This window comes from Nannospalax galili, unplaced genomic scaffold (assembly GCF_000622305.1).
Source record: "Nannospalax galili isolate Female #2095 unplaced genomic scaffold, S.galili_v1.0 scaffold206, whole genome shotgun sequence".
NCBI lineage: Eukaryota > Metazoa > Chordata > Mammalia > Rodentia > Spalacidae > Nannospalax > Nannospalax galili.
In genome coordinates, this window is record NW_008358101.1 from 7,651,793 (window position 1) to 7,662,030 (window position 10,238).

A 10,238-nucleotide genomic window follows, 5' to 3' on the forward strand; every position below is an offset into this window, starting at 1 on the left:
CACACCTGCTCAGTTTTTACATGGGTTCTAGGGATCTAAACTCCGGTCCTTAGGACAGCAAAACACTTTATCCAGTGAGCTATCTCCCTACCCTCTCTCTAACTCCATTCTTTTTTATTTAATTAATTTATTTATTTTTAAATTGTGTTTTGCCTGCATGTATATAAGCACAGAACATACGTGCAATGCCCATGGGGTGCCATGTCCCCTGGAACTAGAGTTAAGGATGGTTGTTAGTAGCCACAAGGGTGCTGGGAACTAAAATGGGATCCTCTGCAAAAGTATCTTGTGCTCTTAAGGACTGAGTCTTCTCTCCAGCCCCTCCCCCTACTCCATTCTTAAGAATTCATCTCCATCTTACCTTCTATACCCAAATGTATTCCCTCTGTAGCTATCAGATGGTAAAGCTACTTATTGAAACAGATATTCTGTGGGCTGGTGAGGTGGCTCAGTGCGTAAAGGCACTTGCCTTCAATCCTGACCATCTGAGTTCGATCCCTGGGACCTGCATGGTGAAAGGACTCCTGCAAATTTTCCTCTGACCTCCACACATGTTCCATGATGCATGTGTCCACATATACATATATATACATAAAGAAATTATTAAAACATGTTTCCTTGAATGCCACAGTTTATTGTTCTCTGGTGCTCCTAGGGTATAATTTTCAGTGTTTTCACAAGGCCCCCACTTGATGAGAAGGCTTCGGCCTTCAGTACATTTCAGACCCTTTCCTCATCATCTATGGGATCTGACCAAACATGGCTTCTGTTTCTCCAATGTTCTACACTCTGCCATGTTTGGTTTGATAGCATTCTGTTTACCTCCCTGGCTCTGAGTTATCGTCCTAGTCCCAGCTGAAATTGCATCTTCTTAATTAGATCCACCCTCACTGGAATCTGCCTCTCTACACTACCAGCTGTGTTCTGTGAACACCTGTGCCTTAGAGCCCTTACCTTGTCCTGGGATAATTGTCTAGAATTCACTTGTCTATGTTGAGCTCTTTGAGAACACTGCCACATTATCCTGTTTTTTCCTCCATAGCACTCATCAGAATCTGAAATAGTATTATTTGAGTATACTTATTAGCTTCTGATTGTTCTTGCATGTCTGTGCTAGATAGCTTCAACTGTCAACTTGATACACCCAGGAAGAGAGCCTCAGCTGGGGAATTTTCTCTATTGGATTGGCCTGTGGGCATATATATCTATGAGGCATTTTATTGAATGTTGAGTGATGTGGGAAGGCCCAGCCCACCATGGGTAGTGCCACCCCTGGGCAAGGGGTCCTGGGTTTGAATAAGAAAGCAGGCTGAGCACAGACCGGAGAGGGGGGAAGCCAATAAGTAATATTCCTCTGTGGTCTCTACTTCAGTTCCTACCCTGCTTAAGTTCCTGCTTGATTTCTCTCAGTGATGGACTTTCATTTGGAAGAATAAGATGAAATAAACCCAAGTTGCTTTTGGTCAGTGTTTAATCACAGCAACAGAGAAGCAAACTAGAACACTGACCCTGCTGGAAAGTAAGACACTTAACAGATGCACTTTCTCTATTTGTTCCTTTACATATCTCCAGTGCCCTACACAAATAGATACTCTATGAATTCTTGGTAAATGGAACTAGATAAGCTGAGAAGCCTGAGTACATCAGTTCACTTGGAACTCTGATACAGTAAAGAAGGAGCAACAAACAGAAAGAGCTACAATAGTCATTATTTACTAAATGTACTTTTATGCTAGGTATTTATATCCACTTATTACACATTAGCTTGCCTAACCTTTTCAATAGCCCTGTCTGTGAATTAACTGTTATTACAGGTGATGCTACGAGGGCTCAGGGAGGCTAAGGAATTTGTCGAACATATAACTGAGAACTGGAAGAAAAGGGATTCAAACTTCAGTCTTACATTAACATTTATGTCACTAATGCCACTGGAGCTGAGCTTCCACAACTGAGGCAGCTGAAGAGAGCCAAAGGCTTCATTAGTCATGTGTTAAACCAGTGATGTGGTGGTGAAGTCTGTTGAATTCCTATCACAAAGGTCACTTTCCCGGGATAGTACACATGCTTATTAAGCCATCAGTTAAACTAGTTCCTTTGTCCAGTTTGATACCTTTCATCTGATATCCAGAATTACCCAACAGAAAGAACACTGGGAGATTAAGTGTGACAAGCTCGATTCCTGGTTATAGGCAACTGAGAAGCTTAATCCAGTAGAAGTAAGCACTGAGAAATTTAATAGGGAAATAAATGATAAAAATTTTCTCTCTCTCCATATATATATATGCTTCCATATTAAAATAACATAATCACAGATTTTATAGCAAGAAAGAACCCATGTGAAATTATGCTGTCCTATTTTCTACCTTCAGCCAGCTGACATGCTACCTATATTTGGCTTGGCAAAGCCCAGAACAGTTCAGTATTTGCCATGTTTAACTAAAGAGCAGAGTATGTATACAGGGAGCTCCTGAGCGCTAAGTCAAGTGCCTGTTCTGGTACATTGCTTCTTTGTATGGTATAGGGCATAGAATATAGTCTGTTTCATCTCAAGGCTATCGGTTCCAATCCCTAGACCCTGTGGATATGCTATCTTATCATAGAAGGAACTTCACAGAGGTGACTGAAAGTTCAGAACCTTGAAATGGAAACTACTTTGGACTTATGCAAGGTGGGCACAGACTAGTCAGGGAAATCCTTTCCCAGCTGCAATAACATTTGTTTTCTTCCTCAGAGGAAAACAAGGCCACAGAAAACTGAGAGAGAGAGAAAGTTTCTGGCTTTGAAGATGAATTTGTTCTAGTTTGCTTTCTGTTGCTGTGATAAACACAATGGCCAAAAGCAACTTGAGGAGGAAAGGGTTTATGTCATCTTACATGTTACAGTCCATCATCAGAGGAAGCTAAGTCAGGAACTCAAGCCAGGAACCTGGAATAGAGACTGAAACAGAAACCATGGAGGAATACTGCTTCCAAGGCTAGTTCCTTGGCTCAGGTCCAGCTACCTTTCTTATACAGCCCAGGTCTACAGTAGGCTGTACCCTCCTACCTCAATTAGCAATTAAGAAAATGCCCCACAGATCTACCCACAGGCCAATCTGATGGAGGAAATTCTTCAGTTGAGGTTATCTGTTCTCAGATATGTCCAGCTGACAACCATGATCAGACATCACAGAAGGTATCTTGAGACAAGGAATACAGGCAATTCTAGACACTATTAACGACCAATTATTGTCCCCTAATGCCTCTGAGAAGGGAATTTAACCCCCAGATATCTTAATTTTAACCCAGTCAAACTTAGGGCGGGCTTCTGACTTACGGAGATAGAAAATATTAAATGTATGTTTTCCTTAACTCCAAATTAGTGGTGATTTGTCGTGGCATCAATAAACAAACCAATACATAAAACCAGAATTTTACATTAAGATTTAAGTTTTACACAGGCCAGGGAATCTGTGGGGTGATTTCACTGGTCCAGTCCTGGGGTGATTAGAGAACACAGTTCCTGGCAGGTGTTCATGACTTAGAGGCACTGAGGTGCACAGATGTATCCTGTGCTCACTTGATTGGGAGATCTGTGTTCAGCTCTGTTGTCTTCCATCTAATTACACAAAGATCATGGAGGCACCTCCAGTCACCATGATGCCAGTCACTGGAGCCACCATTAACATGATGGAGTACCTACTACAGGTAAGTGTTTTAGACCACTGTTTGGAAAGCATCATCCTCTGCCTTTGCGGTCTGTGTGACAACATGGAGCCTGATTCTTTTCCTGGATCATGAGATGGTGTGCTGCATAGCTTTAGTGTCAACTTGACACACCTGGGTTGAGGGAGCCTCAACTGGGGAATTGCCTCCATTGAACTGGCCTGTGGCCATGTCTGTGAGGCATCTTCTTGATTGTTGTGTGATGTGAGAGGACCCAGCCCACTGTGGGTGGTACCACCCCTGGGCAGGTGGGCCTGTGTTACATAAGAAAGCAGGCTGAGCAGGGGCCAGGGGAACAAGCCAGTAAGCAGCGTTCCTCCATGGCCTGTGCTCCAGATCCTGCCTTCAGGTTCCTGCCCTGAGCTCCTACCTTGGGCTCCCGGATGAATTGTGACCCCGGATATGTAAGCTAAATAAACCCTTTCCTCCCCAAGTTGGTAGTGATCAGAGTATTTGGTCACAGCAATGAAGAACAAACTAGGACAGACGGTTCCCCTCTTTAAGGGTTAACCAGCAAGCCAGTCCCTTCATTCTCAGGGCCCGGCGCACCATGGACAGGGCAAGGGTACCTTGGCATCTGTGCTACCTGGAACAGCCAGATGGGGGACAAGAACACCTTTGTGTGGAACTGTGTGGACATTGCCACATCTGAGAACCTCATGGACTTCTTGATGGAAATAGGTTTCCACATGGCCCATGAGTTTGTTGCCAAGGGACACTTGTTCTGGAAGGGCATAGTGAAGATGGTGATATAGAAGATTTTCGCATCCTGATCCCAGGGAACACAGACAGGACAGAGGCCCTGCCACTCTCCTATCTTGTGGCATTAAGTGTTGTCACACCAGCTGGGCAGGACATGGTCTCTGATGACATGAGGAACTTGGCTGAGTAGCTCAAATTTCTGTTTCAACTAGGAAAAGTAGACACCAAAAAGCTTATGTGATTAAGATCTGTCCATCCTTGAGGCCCCTCTCCACCTATTGGACAAAAAGGGTTATAAATACCCCCATTTCACCACTGCTACCCAGGAAGACTTAATTCTGGAAGAAGGACGGTGAGAATTGAGTTGTCCTTTCACTGTTTCCTTCATATAGTGATTTCACCTTCATGACAGGCTTTTAAAATTAAAGGCCTAGGATAACATGAGGAATTTGTCCAAGGCCCTCTGCCCAAAGAGAAAAAACTAGAGTAAATTAGCTTTTGGAAAGAAAACTCTCTGGGCTCAGGGGATGGCTCAGTTAAGAGCAATTGTTTCTCTTGCAGAGGACGCAGGCTCAGTTCCCAGCACCCACATGACAGCTAACAACTGTCTATAACTTCATATTAGGGAGATTAGAAAGTTTTACACAGAGGGACTCATGATACCGTGCATATTAGTAGCATATCGTAACATTTACATGACCACTCCCAGGACAGCAAGCCATTCAGTGAGCATTGGATTGGTTATTTGTGCTTGTTTTCAGAACTTTACCAAAACCTTGTTTGGCTACTTTTAGAAATCCACCAACTCTTCAGTTCTCTCTCTCTCTCTCTCTCTCTCTCTCTCTCTCTCTCTCAACACTTTTGTTTTGCCTTCGTCAGACAATAGATAAAATTTCTTGAGAGAATCTACGGCTCTGAGACTAGCCTAGAGTATTGTTTTGTCTCTGATATTATTGGATAGTATATTGTCCCTATGAATTTGGAATATTCAATAAAAATTTAGAATTCTTATAATAATTAAAGGTGAAACAAGAAGTTTTCAGTGAAATATGTGATGGGCTTACCTGCTTTTCATTAGTTTCTGGGGTATTTTTAATGCTGGATGGGACCTATTGCTGCTTTGCCTCATTCATTACAGAAGTTATAATCTTCTGGCTTATGATTCATCTTTCTCTCCCTTAGAAGAAAATAGAAAGAAGCTATACTGGGAATTAGAACTGTTATCAGGCTCCAAACTCTTAATTAAACAATTCATTTGATGACTTCTAATCATGTTGAATTAATCTTCTTAGTTCTGCCCTTATATTAGTGAGGAAAGCCTAGGCTCTGATGTAGCAATAAATTCTCAGTTTAGTCAATTCTCAGTGGCTAAGCCAGCCAAAGTTATTTCTTATTCAAAGTCTACAACCTTCCTAAATTAGGTTTCTGTATAAAGTTAGTTAAAAATTCAGCTTTTGTCCCCTGAAGTGTGACTTGACGTCTTATTTTATGACTTCCATACATGCCTAGGCAAGACAAGAGAGAGAACCTGATTATTTGAAGTGCTAAAAGTGAACTTTCCATGTTCACCTCAGAGAGCGGTTGTGCTGCTTAGTTTCTATCAACTTGACACAAACTTAGAGATACCTAGGAAAGGGGATCTAAACTGAGGAACTGTGTGTAGCAGATTGGCCCATGGTCACGTCCATAGGGCATTTTCTTGATTGCAAATTGATTTAAGTTGTGTGTGGTACCATCTTTGAGCAGGTGGGCCTGGGCTGAAAACTAAGAGGATAACTAAATATTCAATGAGAATCTTCCAATTCTTAACATCCAATTTCATTAATAACTTTCTAAGGCATGCAAGATTTCCACTAATGAATTAAGGACAGAAAATGCTTTAAGTAATACTTCCTCATAAGATATAAGTTTGCTTAGCTTTATACTTGGTTTCAAATACAAAAAAAAAAGAAAAATAAGAAATTGCTATTGGGGCTGGAGAGATGGCTCAGCAGTTAAGAGTACTAACTGCTCTTGCAGAGAGCCCGGGTTCGATTCTCAGCACCTACATGGTGTCTATGAACCATCCTTAAATCCAGTTCCAGGGGAATCCAAAGCCGTCTTCTGACCTCCATGGCATTGCACGACACGAGTGCACTTACGTATATGTAGGCAATATACTCATACACATAAAATAAAAATAATAAGATATTTTTAAAAAAGAAATTACTATTAAGTGGAAAAGTTAAATACAAGATCTCATTAGTAGCAAACCGAGCATATATAGTATGCAAAACTTCACTGGAGGAGGAAGTAGATGCTATTCTGGCTCTAATATACGATTGCTTGATGGGTGTGTAAATGGATGAAGAATGAATGAATGAATGAATGAATGGTCAGAGTAAGTTGTATAAAGCCTTTCTATGCCTGTTCCCTAGAAAACAAGGCTGGATGAATGAATAAATATTTTTCACGTCCAAATACTGTAGAACCATAGCTACCCAAACTTCAGTGTGAATAATTTGATTAATCTAGTTAAAGCCAGTATTCTCTAAGTGTGGGCTGAGGACCTTTTGGGGTCCCTGAGGTTCTTTTCAGAGAAAAGTTCCATGAGGTGAACTTCATACATGAGCAAAAGAAAGGTAGGGAAAGACAGACAGATTTGGTTTAACCTAATATAGTATGAAAGCTGACTGTTATGGTTTCAGACTCCACATTGCAAGCAGTCTTTAGAACATTACTAATTAAATTTTGGTGTAGTATCAATGAAAAATATTCATAATATTTAAAAACTCTTAAAATGACAAATTTCCTGACTATGTACACAAGGAAACCAATTTTCTTCATATTGTTAATGAAAGCATTCACATAGGTTGAATTCTGGATCTGTTCTAAAAATTCGTCGGTGTTCTATTAATCCAGGCATGAAAGAGATCAGCAAAGATTAAACAATGCTATTCTTCTGATACAGTTTTTGCAAATATATTTTTCATAAAAAGATAGCTATGTTAATTTGCATTATTATTTTTAAGTGATATGTGAAATCACTGTTTTACTCTAATGTTATATAATTAGTGTTTATTCTAATAATGTATTCTCTAATATTGGACGTATAGCAGTAGGTATAATACACATAAACAAAATCTTTGGTTTCTTCACTGATGTTCTACAGTGTAAAGGAATTCTGAGATTAAAAAAAATGAGGATGGTGAATTTAGGGGGTAAATATAGCATTTAACATCGGGAAGAATATATCCTTAAATGCACATACCTTTTACAGTTACTAGTATACGTTTTTCAAGAAATGTACTGTAGGAATCAACAATAATACTGTATTCCAGTTTTATTTGAAGTTATTTGCAAAGTGCCTTTCCGTAATGTGACAAAGATTATAAACTTCTCTAACATACAGTGTCTTTTCTTCTGCTAAGGAAAATGCAGGTTTTTGGTGGTTTACTTTCTTTTGCTTCTAAGTCAGTTCCAGCTGATAAAACAGAATTGATATAACTGAAAATCATTCCATCGGGCTTGGGGAAGGGTTGTGTGAAGGATAGGAATTTCAATTATTTTCCTATTTTATTCTGGCTCATTTTGTCCTCTTTACTATTTGCTCTTTTATCCTATACAGGTTGATGATGTATTGTCTGGAACCCAGAGTTCATACTGCAGGTATAAAAGCAAGACTCATACTGTAAAGGTGGAAGGGTGTAAATAGGAGCTATTAGTCAACAGAATAATAGGCCTCCTTGCTCAATGCATTTTTTGTTGTCTGTTTGTGGGTTTTTTGTATGTGTACTTATGTGGCACATGTCTTCATACATGTGAAGATCTGAAGTGTGCATCTACTGTCTTTCTGGATAGTTCTCCACATTATTTGTTGAAGCAGGGTCTCTCTCACTAAACCTGAAGCTCACCATTTTGATCTTGTCTGCTTAGCCAGCTTGTCCCAGGGATCTCGTCTCTGCCTTCTGTGCTGGGATTAATGGTGGCTACTGCACCTCCCTGGCTTTTACATGGATTCTAGGATCTGAACTGTGGTCCTTACACATGCATCGAAAGTACTTTATCCACTGAATTGTCTCCCCAACTCCTCAAATTTCCTTCTTTTCAAAAGGATATTGAGTGTATCGGATCAAAATCCGACTTAATGATCTCATTTTAACTTAACTCTATAAAGATCAAATTTCCAAACAAGGCCACGTTTTGCTCCAGGGAATTAGGACCTCCATATATATTCCTTTGGGGGTGTCACATTTGAAACGATGACAGTACCTAAAGCCACAGAGCTGTTAACAGGCAATATTTAATACTTCAATCTTTTAACTTTTAGTCCAGTTCATTTTCTTCCCAGGAATGGCTTTCATTTTCAGCAGTACATGCTAATTGGACAAAATAGCTGATTTTATCATGACATTTCATACATGCCCACAATATGCTTTGATCATATTCATCTCTCCCTGTTCCTTTCTTTTGGCATCCTGCCACTGCTAATATTTTCTTTCTGAAGTAGTTTCTCTTCTATTTTCAGTTATTTTTTAAAATCTAGATTTTGCATATGAGCAAAACCAGGAAATGTTCGTGTTTCTAAAGTGATGTTTATTGAATTAATAAAAATATTATCGAAAGAAAGAAAGCTATCTGAGGAGAGGAAGCAAGCCAGCAAGCAGCATTTTTCAGTGGTCCCCACTTTTGTGTCCGCCTCCGGGTTCCTGCTTTGATTTCCTTCAATGATGAATGAAACCTCAAAAAATAAAATGAAATAATTTCCTCTCACAAGTATGTAAATAAAGAATTTTTTTAAAAAATATGGATCCTACCAGGTGTGGTGGTGCACACTTGTGATCTCAACACTTGGGAGGCAGAGGCAGATGGATCTCTGTGCATTCAAGACCAGCCTGGTATGTCATCCAGAGCCACATAGTGAGACCTTGTCTAAAGAGAAAATGGATTGTCATGGTCAGAACTACTTAATCTGAACTTGCACATATAAGTTAAATTCAGATTCCTAGACCTCACGCTAAGAAATCAAAGACCAAAGGATTTTCCAACATGGGGTCAACTTTGGTAGAATAATGATTTACATTAGCTCTGTTCTTTTTTTCTTTTTTTTTTTGGAAATCTTAAGGAGTTTATTGGGCTTGCTGACAGAGTATAGGGTGGGGGTTTATTTACAGAAGAGCAGGTGCCCCCCCCCATTTACGGGTGTGCTGGAGACTGCCCCCTCTTAAAATTTTTATTATTTTATTTTTATACTTATATGGTTGTTTGGGTATATGCTATGTGTGTGGGTGCCCATGGAGGTCAGAAAAGGGCTTGAGCTGGAGTAAAAGGTGGTTACAGCTACTTGATGTTGGTTCATGGAACTGACCTCAGCTCCTCTGGAAGACCGGCGAGTGTTCTTAACCACTGAGCTATCTAGTCAGCTTGAGACTGGCTTCTTTATCTCCTCATTGATGCCTCTGATATTCATACATGTTAATGTATGTATCCATTTTCATGTGGGGTAGTATGGTGCTGTGTCAACTCAAAGGATTAGTTTATCCATTTGGTTTGGTTTGTTTCCAGATTTGAACAATAATGAATACAGCTGTGAAGTATCCTTTTACACAGGTTTTTATGGAAACATAGCTTTCATTTCCTCAGAGAAAACTCAAGGACTGGGATTATTGTGCTGTATGGAAAATATTTATAAGAAATTGCCAAATAGCTTTCCAGAATATCTGTATAATTTTGCTTTTGAATTTTACTTTTATGCATGTGTGTGTGTAAATGCACATATGTATGTATATATGGGTTCATATATACCTGTGTTTGCATGTTTGGAGGCCAGGGGATAACTTCAGGTGCCACTCT

General features: G+C 39.9%; 1 pseudogene; it reads left to right on the forward strand.

Annotated features, from left to right (window-relative positions):
• The first annotated feature begins 3,614 nt into the window (after positions 1-3,614).
• Positions 3,615-4,647, forward strand: LOC103752497 (annotated as a pseudogene).
• Positions 4,648-10,238: the final 5,591 nt, after the last annotated feature.